The sequence below is a fragment of the Aulostomus chinensis genome, chromosome 20 (genome assembly GCF_037954235.1).
Source record: "Aulostomus chinensis isolate RoL2024-O1b breed Wild chromosome 20, RoL_Achi_v1.0, whole genome shotgun sequence".
NCBI lineage: Eukaryota > Metazoa > Chordata > Actinopteri > Syngnathiformes > Aulostomidae > Aulostomus > Aulostomus chinensis.
This window is the reverse complement of record NC_141339.1, coordinates 8,886,396-8,899,640: the sequence shown is the minus strand read 5'-3', so window position 1 is coordinate 8,899,640 and position 13,245 is coordinate 8,886,396. Positions and strand designations below refer to the sequence as shown.

General features: G+C 41.8%; 1 protein-coding gene across 2 annotated transcripts in view; it reads left to right on the top strand.

Annotated features, from left to right (window-relative positions):
* The first annotated feature begins 734 nt into the window (after window positions 1-734).
* The window catches only part of esr2a (estrogen receptor 2a), a 31,662-nt gene continuing 19,151 nt past the window's right edge, over window positions 735-13,245 (top strand). For both annotated transcript variants that reach the window (XM_086190533.1, XM_086190532.1), the window contains exon 1: window positions 735-893. The gene's annotated coding sequence lies outside the window, so the exon portion shown is untranslated. The remainder of the gene's footprint in view (window positions 894-13,245) is intronic.

The following is a 13,245-nucleotide window of genomic DNA, read 5'->3' as shown; positions in this document are numbered from 1 at the left end:
TGCTTCTTTACACAAAGGGAGAAGGGAGCTCAGAAGGGTCACAATTCGCTGAATGGTTAATTAGGCTACATCATGGTGGGGCAGCAGTGTGTGGCAAATACAAATGGTCAATTCATAAATCATTGTAGTCAGTGTATCATGTTTTGATTTCTAAGAATAAAACAAACACAAAGAATATTTATTTCTATAAAAACTTGCAAAAATGGTGGCAGTAGAAGCAGGTGAATATTCATGAACCCTAAAGCAATCATTTGAAATTGATTAGATTGTTAGATTGTCATTTTAATGTTGCTGATGCCCTTTTTTAATATGGTCTCTTCTCACCACCTTTGATATGTTGCCCCAACTACTCCTGCTCAGTGAGATTAAACATAAGACATAATTCATTTGTAATTTTATTTCCCATCAAATGTTTATGTATACATTTGCAGTTGAGAATTGGCTCATTCAGGATAATGGCTATTCATTTTTCATTTAATTTATGAACTAGCTACTTAAGATTGACCTACAAACTCTGTAAATGTTATGGTGCATTCTGTCAAGTGTGAAAGGAATAGTCCCACTGAACAATATAGCCGAATATAAAGAACTATTAAATAGTCTACAACGACATTCTCGCAGGACAATGCAAGTGCAAGGAGTAACAGGAAAAACTTTATTTTGAAAGGATTTGCCGGATCTAGTAAATCTTACTTTCTGGTATTTAGCAGCGCTTTCGTGAGTACAGATTGTACGTCCTCCGGGCTGAGTTGAAGTCGTCATTGAGTCAGTGTGTTACGGAGTAGTTGTCTGTCTTTCTCATCAGCACTTTACCACACACTCGTCCAGCTCGGGGCGCCTCCACCAGACTTTTCTTGGTAACTTTCGAGCAGTTGCTGCATCTGGACTACGAGGTGAGACATTTCCCGGTTGGTTAAAACAGTCAATCAGGTTTGACAGTTCATCAGGCGTCGTTCAGCCGCGTCCACAGAGGACAGGGGGGCTAAAGTCCTGCAGATTTACCTCTGCGGTTCAACCATTTGGAAGTTAGGAGGCCTGAAAAAGCGTGGACAAAGAATCTGACTGCACTTCAAATACATTTTACTCAGGTTGGTTAAAGGGCAACGGCAGCTTTGACGGTGGCAGACTGGGCTGTTTTTCTCGCTGAATGATCGTTTCCAGATTTTTGCTGGATTACAAACAAATTACTGAGAAGTTAATGTTAAAATAAATGAGGAACTGATTTATTCAAGTTAAAATTTAATCCATAAAAATATTGTCTACTCGTTATAGCCTAATTCTACAGAAGTGTGACGTTATCCCCACAAGGATTATTTAAACAATATCTGTATGTATTAATGAATTTTAGAATCTTTAGTTGTTATTATGTGGTTATATTTGAATATCACGTGGGTTATCAGGCTTTTCAATCCAAACAATTCTCATGTGAACATTGGCCCTCTTCAAAAAGCACTTATCTCTTTGTAAACATGCTGCTATCATGATAGCATGCAGGAACAATTTCCCTCTCTGCTAGTTTGAACTGTGCATCATTTTTAACTCAGTCATTCTCTACTCTGTATGATATACACTTCGGATTACTTTTGTTGCATTATATTCATTGGAATACTTAAAGAGACTTAGGTCTCAAACTGTTTTTTGATGTCATCTCCTGACTGAACGAAATTTACCCTCAAAAAAGTGAATAAGATGGGTTCTGTTTTTTTTTTTTAATTTTCAATTTAGATAACATACACATCTTTGATAAGGTAAACTTTGAAAGTGGATTTTAGTCTATTTGAGAGTAGTACAGAATGCTTACATATTTAAGATAAGGACCTGACTAACAGGATTTTTGGATTGATACTAATTAGTGAGTAAATAAATATTTAAATCAATATATTGGCCAAAATACAAATTTGATTTTTCTTTGTAATGCTTTGATTTGTTTATGTGCAGTGTTCCCTCAAATATGGTTATCAAAATCTTAACAGGATAATTAATCCAAAATCATGCAGCTTCAGTTCTCACACTTTAGTGCAGGAGCCCGACTGGTACTGGACTTTTAGGGCTGATGCTGATTCCACTATGAGGGAATTTTAAAATGAATCCTAAAATCAAAACAATTGATACTGTTTTAGCATTTAGCCTTCTAATGTTAATATCAAAAACTTGACAAAATTATGTTATAATGACAGGATATGTAATATCATATATTATTTCATAGTAGAGATGCTTAAATACATCGGCATGTCACTGGTATCAGCAAATAGGGTCTTTTTTAATATATCGGTATTGGTCTCACGTGTACGTATGCCCAGTTTAAGGAAGTCTCATCGTTCCTTATCATCCATTGTAGTGAATATGTAATTTATGGGCTTTTCCAATTGTTTTGTTTTATACAGATAATAGTGACATTGGTAAATATGGGCTATTGGGCAAATCAGTTGGAAGAATATCATATCAGATATTAGCAAAATAAAAAAAATCCAATATTGTGCAGTAGTATGGTAGTATACCTATTGTTCTAGTGGTAATGTGTATTACCCCAAGAATCGACTAAATTATGTTGTAATTTTTTTCACAGTTTTACTGCATGCATTCATTTAGTGAGATTTTGTGTGATTAAATGTTTAAAAGGCAGAGATGAGCTATATAGAGTGACACCTCAAAGGTCCTCTCGAGTCAGGTGCTGTAGATCAGAACTAATGGGGCCCTCATATACATATTCTCTTGCTGCACCCCTGCAATCTAAAGATTTACAAAGTAATTAAGCTGTAGAAAGACTGAAAACCTTGTCCTTGAAACTCAGCCTATCTTCCTACTCAAGACTGGCATACCCAACTGGGATATATTCCCTTTAGAAAATATTGCATTCTCAAGATATTTTTCAAATACTGAAAAAAAGAGTCTTTCGACATATCTGATTTGGATTAAAAAATACCAAATAAACTGGTAAAGGTTTAGATTCCAATCAGCAGCTTAAAATATTATTTTATTTCACTTGTGAATGCTGGATTTGTTTTCTTTTCTTTTTGTTTTGAGATTTTGCACTTTCTCTGGTCTTAACCACCCCTCACATCCCCTCTCATACTCCCAGACTGTATTTAGAAAGGTACAGTGTCTTTTTGCAGAACTGTTTCACATCCGTTTCCGCCAAGTATTTTGGAGGCAGCGAGATCCCGGGATGTGAAAATGACTTGGCCTTGAGCTTTTATGTGAAAGGCATGCACTTCTGGCTAATGGCCGGGAACGGTCCTGTCACTTTGGACTTTTGCTTTATTTGGCTTTGTGGCTTTTGTACAGTCTGGAGGGATATGTTTTTGTTGCAGGACAGGCAGTCAATATTTGGGCGAGTGTATGAAATGAACAATAAGCTTTTGATATTGTGCATTAGAAGTGTCACCCACTCGTATTAAACTCATTTCAACTGTGCAATGTGTGGGCAGGCAGAGTTTAGCATGCAGGCCATAATGGGTGACGGTACACTGGGCAGGTGCAGTCCAGATTGACTTTCCAATTGTGTATGAAAATCAGTGACAATTAAAATGGTACATATACTCATTTTCTAAACACATCAATTCCTATACCAGCTGCTCCTCTGCTGTCTTGACCAGTGTCTGTCGTCTGTGAACTGTGTATTGCTCTACATGTTAGAATACTCAGATTATATTTTGTTGTAACTAGTAATGTAATGTATTATTGTTGCAATTCCAGTAATCATTTGTTCAGGTTCTTATTCAAATGTGTAAGTGCAGAAAATCTCTTGTTCTTGTTTCTTTCCTACTTGGTGGTTCCTTTGCTTAGATCAGTGGCAGCATACATGTTCAGCTCATAATGGCTACTGCTGTTGCTGCGAGGGAAAATTAAGAAGCTTGTAACTGGTTTTGTGCTGGAGGAGATGCTACCATGGTGATGCAGAAGTATTCCAACAGTCACTTTTCTTACTAGGTAATGGTATAACAAGAGCTGGGTATCCTGAATCCATTAGATTGTGATTCATAAGATCCAAATTTGATCCCAATTTAGAGATGTCTCAGTGTCAGTTTTAATTTTACTTGATGATTATTATTATTATTTTTTTTTTTTTTTACTAGTGCAACACCATGTTTCACACATGCATACATGTAAGCGATTACAACTTCACTTGCATGTTTGTGAGTAGGCAACACATAGCATGGTTGGACACATCAATATCAACAACATTGTTTTTTTTGGGGGGGTGTTGTGAGATTGATGGTGGCTTAACTGTAATGCCTTCTTGAGTGCAGCTTGGTCCTACTCAAACATTGTTGTTTATCTGTTTAAATGATTTCAGAGATTTGTGGTACTGTATGTATACAGTATTTTACCTCTAGGTTGCACATCTTGCATATGGCTTTGCTTTTGTCCAGCTCTTCTGTTGTCATTTCTTTCAATCTTAATACTGCCAGACATCTGCTTTCAGGCCTGACTTTCCTTTCAGTGGAGCAGTTTTGTTCATGCTTTGATTCAAGCATCCCCACATTTAAAGATCTTGTTGTGCAGAGTTGCAAGACTCACACAGATGATCCTGGAAATGAAGGATCACTCTAAGGATTTTATGAATGGATACTGGATCTTTTAGATGAAGATTGATATTATTCTGAAAATTGATATTTTAAGTCCTAATTGCAACATACACTTACAACTTACTTTTTTAACAGCAGTAATCTTGTAATGTAGCAAGTAACTTTTAAAAATAGCAACACAGACTTGTGCTTCCATTGGTGACGGAAGTTCTGCCATGAGCCACACTTCTCTCATTCAAGCAGTGCAGCCAATCCAGAGAACACTAATCTGTGACGTGTTTGCTTGTTCATGTTCTTTTCCTCCTCTCCCTTCCTCCTCTGCCTGTTAGTGTCATCTCTTTTGGTTATTGTGTGTTAGGACGACTCCTGTTCATGTGTTTCTGGTTCAATTTTTAGATGCTTAGAATTCACTCAAATCCACATATATATTGCAGTGGACTGTTACGTTCTTGTCATTTTCATGGACAACCTGAAAGTAATCTCATGACACCAACTCTCCCACCATTGCAGTCATCGAATTTCAGCACCAGATAATCATTTGGGCACATAATTTTGGTAAGACGATTGAACACACAATACTTACAAAATTATAAAAATATGCTTTAAATTGTTATATTTTAAATATTAAGTTGTTATATTACTGCTTTGAAGCTAAACATACTCTTCCTACAACACTGCTACTTTTTTAAAGGTGCAATAGATAATATTCATATCATGGTTGTAGTGCTGCTGGAGTACACCTGAACAGTGCCCCAAAGACCACTGGAGGATACAGGAGGATTGGGCGACATGCAAAGTAAGGTGGATGCACATGGAGGCAGGGAGTTACCAACTAACAATAGAGGGGTTAATGGGGTTTTTTCTATGGAAAATGGGCCCAGGAAACAGGTTTTTAAAGGGATGTTTTTCAAAGACAACCAAACTGACTGACCCTGGAGCTGGGACCCTGTGTGTGTCAGTGGACTGCTTGTTCCTCTCCACTTTTTTCTCCAGAAAGGTTCAAGTCTTATCCCACACAGACTAACATTGGCAAAGATGATGTTGAGTGGAAGGGACTGTAAGTTCCTCTTCTTGAGAGGGAAACAAAGGAGGCTGATGGCCAAGAGAGGCTTCACAAGGGGACAAGCCAGTGGCAGAACACACAAGAGTAATGAGAGTACTCAACCTATGGTAGGAAAGAGCTCCAAGTTAAGGGATTGGTAGCCACAACACAACAAAGAGCTGAGTCCAGGTCCTGATTGGTCCTTTCAGTCTGACCATGTGTATGTGGGTGAAACCTGGAGGAAAGGCTCACAGTAGCCCCCAACTCCTTACAAAAAGACTGCCATACCTGTGATATGAACTCTGGTCCCTGATCTGAAACAATGTCCTCTGGAATCCCATGTAGTCTGACAACATGGGTAGTTAGTAGGGCTGGGTTTAAAAAATCAATAGAATCAATTTTAATCAATCTCCCTTTAAATGGTTCATAATCCATTCATAAAATCCAAAGATTGATCTTTTAACTTGAGTAGTTTTTTTCTTCATTGGACATGCGGAGAAGCAGCATGAAGTATCAACCCTGCTAGTCTCGCGTGATCAACATATAGCGCTGTTTTTCCACAGAACAAGATCTTGTGAGATGTTACTGCCAGCAGTCAAGCAAACATGATGGAAGCGAGTCCATCTCTCAAGGAACAGACAACGAGTTTAAAAGCTGATATTTGGATGTATTTTGGATTTAACAACACAAAACGATGAGTTGGACAAAAAAAAACAAGTAATATGCAAAATATGCAACAGGAAGGTAAAATACAGTGGCAACACGATGAATATTTGCAATGAATTGTGACCTTGTTGAATTGATCTGTAAAATCTGAATGGATACCCAGTAGGGCTGGGTAAATCTGAAAATTTGAATTTGGGTATCCATTCAGATTTTGGCGGTGCCTTGAGAGATGGACTTGTTTCTGCCATGTTTGCTTGACTGGTGGCAATACCAATAAATCCCTAAACACTCTCCAGCTGGTCCTTGCAACTTGGAAAAGACTGTGGCATTTTGAAGAGGGGTTAAAGTAGAGTCAATGAGTGGCAGTGGGTATTTATTTTTAATAGTGATATTGTTTAACCCTTTACAATCAATTCAAAGGCAGAGGGATGCATCGTTCCTTTTCATCAAGAAGAATCAAGCACTAAGGAGGGAAAAGGAAGGCCTGATGGTCCCTGCAACCAGGGAATTTTCTATGTATCTTTCTATGACCTCAGACTCCAGTTTAGAATGATTGTAGGCAACTAGAGTGAAGCGTGGCTCTTGGAACGAGGTGCAGTTACATGGCCTATGCGGTGGAAGAGAAAGTGCCTTGTTTTTACTGAAGACCTCCTGGAGGTTGTGATAAATTTCAGGGACACTGGAAAGATCAGGGGAATTGGGGGTTGTAATAGACAAACTGGTGGAGTCATCTGCTGGTGAGAGCTGAAGCGAATAAAACTCTGTAAATGAAATTGCTTGTTCCAACTAAGAACCTTTCCATGTGACCAACCAATGTAAGTTGCTGTGATTAACTAGCCAAGGATAGCCCAGGATGAATGGAGTGTTGGGAGTCGAATGAGGGGCAGTTGGATCATTTCTCTGTGGTTTCCAGACAGTATGAGGGTGATGGTGTGGTGCGGTGTGTTACCCTGGCCAGGAGTCTTCCGTCAGCAGTGAAAACGTTCAGGGCCACCTCCAGCGGTTCTGTGGGTACACCAATTTGTTCAGCAACTTGTATGTCAAGAAAGCTTTCACCAGCCGCTGAGTCAAGAAGCACCAGCAGAAGGAGAGATAGGAGTTGCTCACACAATGTGGCAAGAATTTGGCCACGGGGAGTTCTCTTCTTCCGAGGTGTCTGGTTTAGGCCCGCAATATCCCCACATTTATCGCTGGGCCCCCCCTTTCGGCTAAATTGGGCAGGTGGAAATCAATTGACCAGCTTTGCCTCAGAACAGGCATTCCCCTGAACCAATACGCCTGTGGTGGTTGTCAGGCATAAGTAAAGCTCTACCAAGCTACATGGGCTCAGAAGACTTCACTTCTTATGACTTCCAGTTGAGTGAACGCTGCTGCTGCTCACTGGTAACATTTTAACCTTACAGTAAACTTGTTTTAAAATGACTATGCAATTGCTCTCATCTAAGAGATTTATTCCTCACATATTTTAGCAAGATCCACAGTTTAATTGACACTCCTGCATTTGTATGGACTAACAATAGCCTACCCGTCCTGCTCTGGCTATTGAGCCTCACCTGGTTGCACCTTTACAACTGAAGTGTCTCAAGTCCTCACCTATGTGGGGCAGGCAGGATATTCATCTGGACCATGTTTGTCTGGTCCCTCCTGTGGTCTGGTCACCAGCCTGTGACAGGTCTGCTCCTGTACTGTTGCTGAGCTTCTCCGGCCACGTTTCCACCTGTCTGTGCCCCCGCCGGCTGTACTTCACGTCCATCTGAACACTGTCTTCCTTTCCCGCTGGAGATATATCTACTGTGAGTCCAGCCGGAATGTCCAAATAGACAACTCATTAATAATAAAGTCCATCTGGTCCAATACTCATCACCAACACTGGTCGGGTTGTTGACCACAGCGTGCCAGCCAACCTAGCTCCATCCACTAACATAGCTGCCAAAAGTGACAACACTGCAATCAGCTTCGGTCTCCTCAACATCTGCTCACTCACGAGCAAGGGGCATCTTGTCGAGGATCTCCTCACTGACCTAAGGTTTGAATTTTTGTTTTAACGGAGACATGGCAGTAACCCAATGACTTTTCCCAACTCAATGAATGCACACCTCTGCGGTTTGTTTACATCTGTCAACCCCGTGGCTCTGGTTTAGGAGGAGGTCACACAATAATTTACAGCAAGAAGTGGAAAGTCTCGCTGGTGTCTGTCCCTGCCTTTAGCTCCTATGAATCTACTGTATGTCAACTGTCTAGACCTACTCCCCCCATCGTTGCAACTGTTTACTGCCCCCCAAACCAAATTATGACTTTTTAAATGACTTTGCTGCTTTTCTCACACATCTCTCTACTCTTTCACCACACGCCATACTCCTTTGAGACTTCATTATTAACTGTGATAAGAACAATAACCCACTTACCAAAGGCTTTACATCCTGCATCGATAGCTTTGGATTTCAGCAATAAACTGATGTTGGGGTTAGGCCTCACCTGGAGTGCCAAAATGTTGGGGCTCGGAAAGGGGGAGAGGATTGGCGATATCTTAAATTAAACTATAAAGAAAACAAGCAATTATTAAATATGATTATTACAATATAATATATTAACGGGGCACCACCCTGGAATCAGGGAACAGCCAATCCTCTGTTATCGACCTCAAAGGTGAACAGGGTAAGCAAATTGTCAAATTTGCTTGGCCAAATTCAACAGCTATTGAATCAATTAAAATTAAACCATTAATTATTTAATTAAAATCAATTACTATCAGGTCTATTCAGTCTCAAATGGAAGGTGTGATTCCGAGCACTGACCCAATCAAACCAGCAATCAAAGTTCAATCCACACACAATAAAACCAGGAGTCGAATTGTTGCAAAACATAACACATTTATTATCACAATATTAATTTTACAATTAACACAGCAATAATCAATAGGTATATCTTCACAGTTACGGACTACTATCTAACATCTACTTCTGTCAAGGGTGTGTGTGTGTGTGTGTGCGTGTGTGAGTGTGAGAGAGAGAGAGCGCGAGAGAGGGTGCGCGTGCGCACCGGAGCGGGTCGGGGTAACTGACCCAAAATGGTGGACTAGGACGAATAGAGCCAAGATGGCTGCCCTGACTTCCGCTGAGTAGGAAGAGGGGGGACAGGGAGGCTGCAGAGTCCGAGTCGCGTGTGTGGAGGTGTGAAGATTCGGAGCAGAGTGGGGGAGGAAAGGAAAGATATAACCTTACTGTAGATTCAGATTAAATGGCGCCGACAAAGAGAAAGAGCTCGCTCCCGCTCGCCGTGTGCGCGCGTACAGGTTTCGACCGAGTCTGGTACGTGCGCTTCCACAGGCTAGGTTACAGCTCTTTCGACTTCATAGACGGTCACCGATCATGAACTCAGCTCGGTTGTGGAAACCAAACAGTGATAACTGTTGTTGATCAGAGCTGAGGGCCCGGCGGCCCGTCTGATACAACAGAGTTAGCACAGCACAACGACACAGTGACAGTAATACAATGATGAGAGCTCGGCGGCTCGTTCACTTGCAGCGTTTACTGTTACACTCTTAACTACGATCTCTGCCCAGACACATTAATGCCTTACTATCGTTGCTCCGCTCCGAGACGGAGATGTTAGATGGCGCTTGCAGAGGGTCCGTTCCTTGGCTCGGATACGCGCCTCCGCGGTCGTCCGGGACGGGGAATTGTCCTGAGCAACACGTCCCGACAAAACTTGCGTCCTTCTGCAGGGTGCGGGCTGTCTCCTTTGGATGCAAAACAAAGTCAGAAAGAGTGAAAAGGGATGCGCGGATTCTCCGTGTTAGGGGATGAGGAGAACCGCGGTCACGTGACTGAATCGAAAGTGGAAGTCTGTGGACTTGACTCGTCCCGCGAGTTGTAGACAGCGGCTCCACGAACAAAAGAGAGGAACAAAGTGAGACGTGGTGGCTGCTCCCTTTCGGCAGACGCTACTTGGTGATGTTAGCGTACCTGGTTAAAGGCGAAGGTTTTCGGCAGTACGTCTGGTTTTATAGGTCCACCGCTGATGATGACGTAGCGGGGACCCCCTGGGCTCTCAGCCAATTAGTAGTGGGTTTCCCCCTTTGAAGAGGATTGCCACACCTCAACCTGGTGGCTGGCGGCATAGTTTTTATTAGTCTTTGTCCTGTCCCATCTCCATGTGGAACAGAGGGAGGAAGAAAATGACATTCGTCAGAACATGGGCTCTGAATCCCAACAATATTGTCAAACAAACGCTTCTCACGTCTACACCATACATCCCACAGCTTTTACAAACACCACTGCATTCCTCACAAAAATCCCCACAAAAATATGGTATTATGTGTCACTCTTGACCAACGTATGCCGATTTATTGCACTTTTACACACTAAATTTCTGTTAATCCTCTGCTCTCCACTCTGGCACAGATCAAATGCAGTGCAGCGGGGGAGGGGTTCTTAAAGGGCCAGCTCTCAGCTCTGCTCTCACTCTCTGCATCAGACTCAGGCTTCTAACTCCTAAACTAAAAGGCCTATAGACTTGACAAATACACCGTTGGATTCGGGCCGGCGTCAGCAACATGGCCACAGGCTGCGCGGGTGCTCAGGCCCTAACAACGCTGCTTGTAGGTTTAATTTAGATTCTCTCTACTCCAGTATTGACTCCGTCATGGGGACCCACAATTTATCCATCCCTGAAGAACTGGTTTCATTTTGTAACACTGGACTTCAACTGTATGCTTAACTCCCTTGCTCTGTTAAAAATCAGATCTGTCTCTTTCTCCATCTCCGCCCCCTGGTTTATGCCTGAACTATGGCTTATGAAAGCCAGAGGTTGGCAACTTAAGCAGCTCTATCGGGAAACTGGAGTTGTTGCCCATAAAGAGATACACAATAACCACATATTACATTATATGGACTGTATTGCTCAAACCAAATGCAATTATTACTCTGCCATAATCTGTTCTATTGAAGGTAACCTTAAGACCCTGTTTTCACTGTTAAATAATATCATCCCTACCTTGTCACCTGTGTTCTACTGCTTTCTGTAATTCCCTCGTCATTTTTTCAGTGAAAAAAAATCCAGAAGATTCACCAACATCTCAGTTTAAAACCCTCCCACTGTATTTTATCTTAATTTCTTACACCCACTCAGTCTTTCTCATCCGTCTTGCGCCCCACCTCCTTAGAGATCTCAGATCTCATCTGCAAAGCCAAGCCATCTACCTGTCAGCTCAACCCCCTCCTCACAGTTCTGCTTAAAGCCAGCCTCCCTTCTCTGGTCCCCCTCAACTCTGCCATTATCCACTCCTTTCTCACCCCTGGAACTGTTCCTGCATCCTTCAAAACCGCTGCAATAACTCCTAAACTGAAAAAAAAAAAATGCTGCCAATTCTACCAACTTCAAATTTTTCTTCAAAAATCCTTGAGAAAACAGTAGCTATTCAACTTAACTCCCATCTGTCTCACAACAATCTGTATGAACAGTCTGGTTTCCGCCCTCTTCATAACACTGAAACTGCACTCATAAAAATCACAAACAACCTTCTCATGGCAGCTGACTCTGGTTTACTCACTATCCTCATCCTCCTTGACTTGAATGCAGCCTTTGATACCATCTGTCATACGACCCTAATTCCCTCCTTTTTGGTCTTACTCACAAATCTCTCCATAAGCTTCAACTGGTTCAGAATTCAGCTGCCCACATTATCACCAGAACCCCCTCTAGCCACCATATCACCCCCATTGTGCCGCATCTTCACTGGCTCCCGGTCAAGTTCCGCATTGATTTCAAAATCCTCCTGTTAACATTTGAGGTCATTCACAATCTTGCACCTCCATATTTGTCCGACATCCTTCATGTTGCCACTTCCTTGCGTACCCTCAGATTTTCCTCCTCCATTCATCTGATCATCCCGTCTGCCCATCTCACCACCATGGGGAGCAGAGCTCTTAGCTGCTCTGCTCCTCAGCTCTGGAACTCACTACCACCTGAGCTCAGAAATATCATCTCACTTCCACTTTTCAAATCCACACTCAAAACTCATCTGTTTAGGACTGCTTTCTCCGTGTGAGTCACATTGCATTTTAACCTGTTATTTCCTGTGTATCTCTTGTTTTTTGATTGTATTTTTAATCTATTCATTGTGCAGTGACCTTGAGTGCCTGAAAGGGGCCTATAAATGAAATTTATTATTATTACTGATATTATTGTTATTAGTTACATGTGGGGAGCTGTGAGGGGGAAGTAGACCCAGGTGCAGACAGTGGTCAGGTGCACAAGAGGTTTTTATTTTGAAACGGGGGAACTTGAGACTTGACAACTGTAGACGGGGAGACATGAGAGCATAACAAGACACAGAAGCATGACACGGCACAAAACACGACAATGGACCAACAACCTAACAGGGGAAAACACACAGGTTAAATACAAGAGGGGAAACAAGACACAGGTGGTGCAATCACCCAGGTGAGACACATGAGGTAATCACAGGAGGGAGGTCAGGAAGACAGGACATGACTACAAAATAAAACGGGAAGCACGAGACAGGGACCGTGACAATTATTAGTATTATTCGAAGAGGGGGAAGAGGAGGGACTGCAGTCAACAGGAACTGGAGTCGAGGAGCTTCTCTCTTTCTCCCAGGACTTCTGGCGGTTGTCTATGTGTGAACAAGGGAAACAAGAGCATTAAGGGACACAGGTTCTTCACACTAACAGTTCATCCTTTATGAATTCACTCAGTCCCTTTTATGAATGCAGCCCTAATTGCCTCCCCTGTCCAATCTACTTCTGCTGCCAATGTCTAAAATTTGATTGCATAATCTGCCACCAATTGTTTTTCTTGGGACAGGGTCATGATTTGGATTGAAGCATTAGTTAGTCAGGATGATCAAAAACTGACTTGAATTCTTCTAAAAAGCCACTATACAGTACACCCTCCAGTGTTTTTTACAGGTGAATCTTGCCTCTGCCTAAACCAAAGCTCTACCCCTTAGCAGCACAAAGATGTACTAAACTGTAGAGAGGTCTG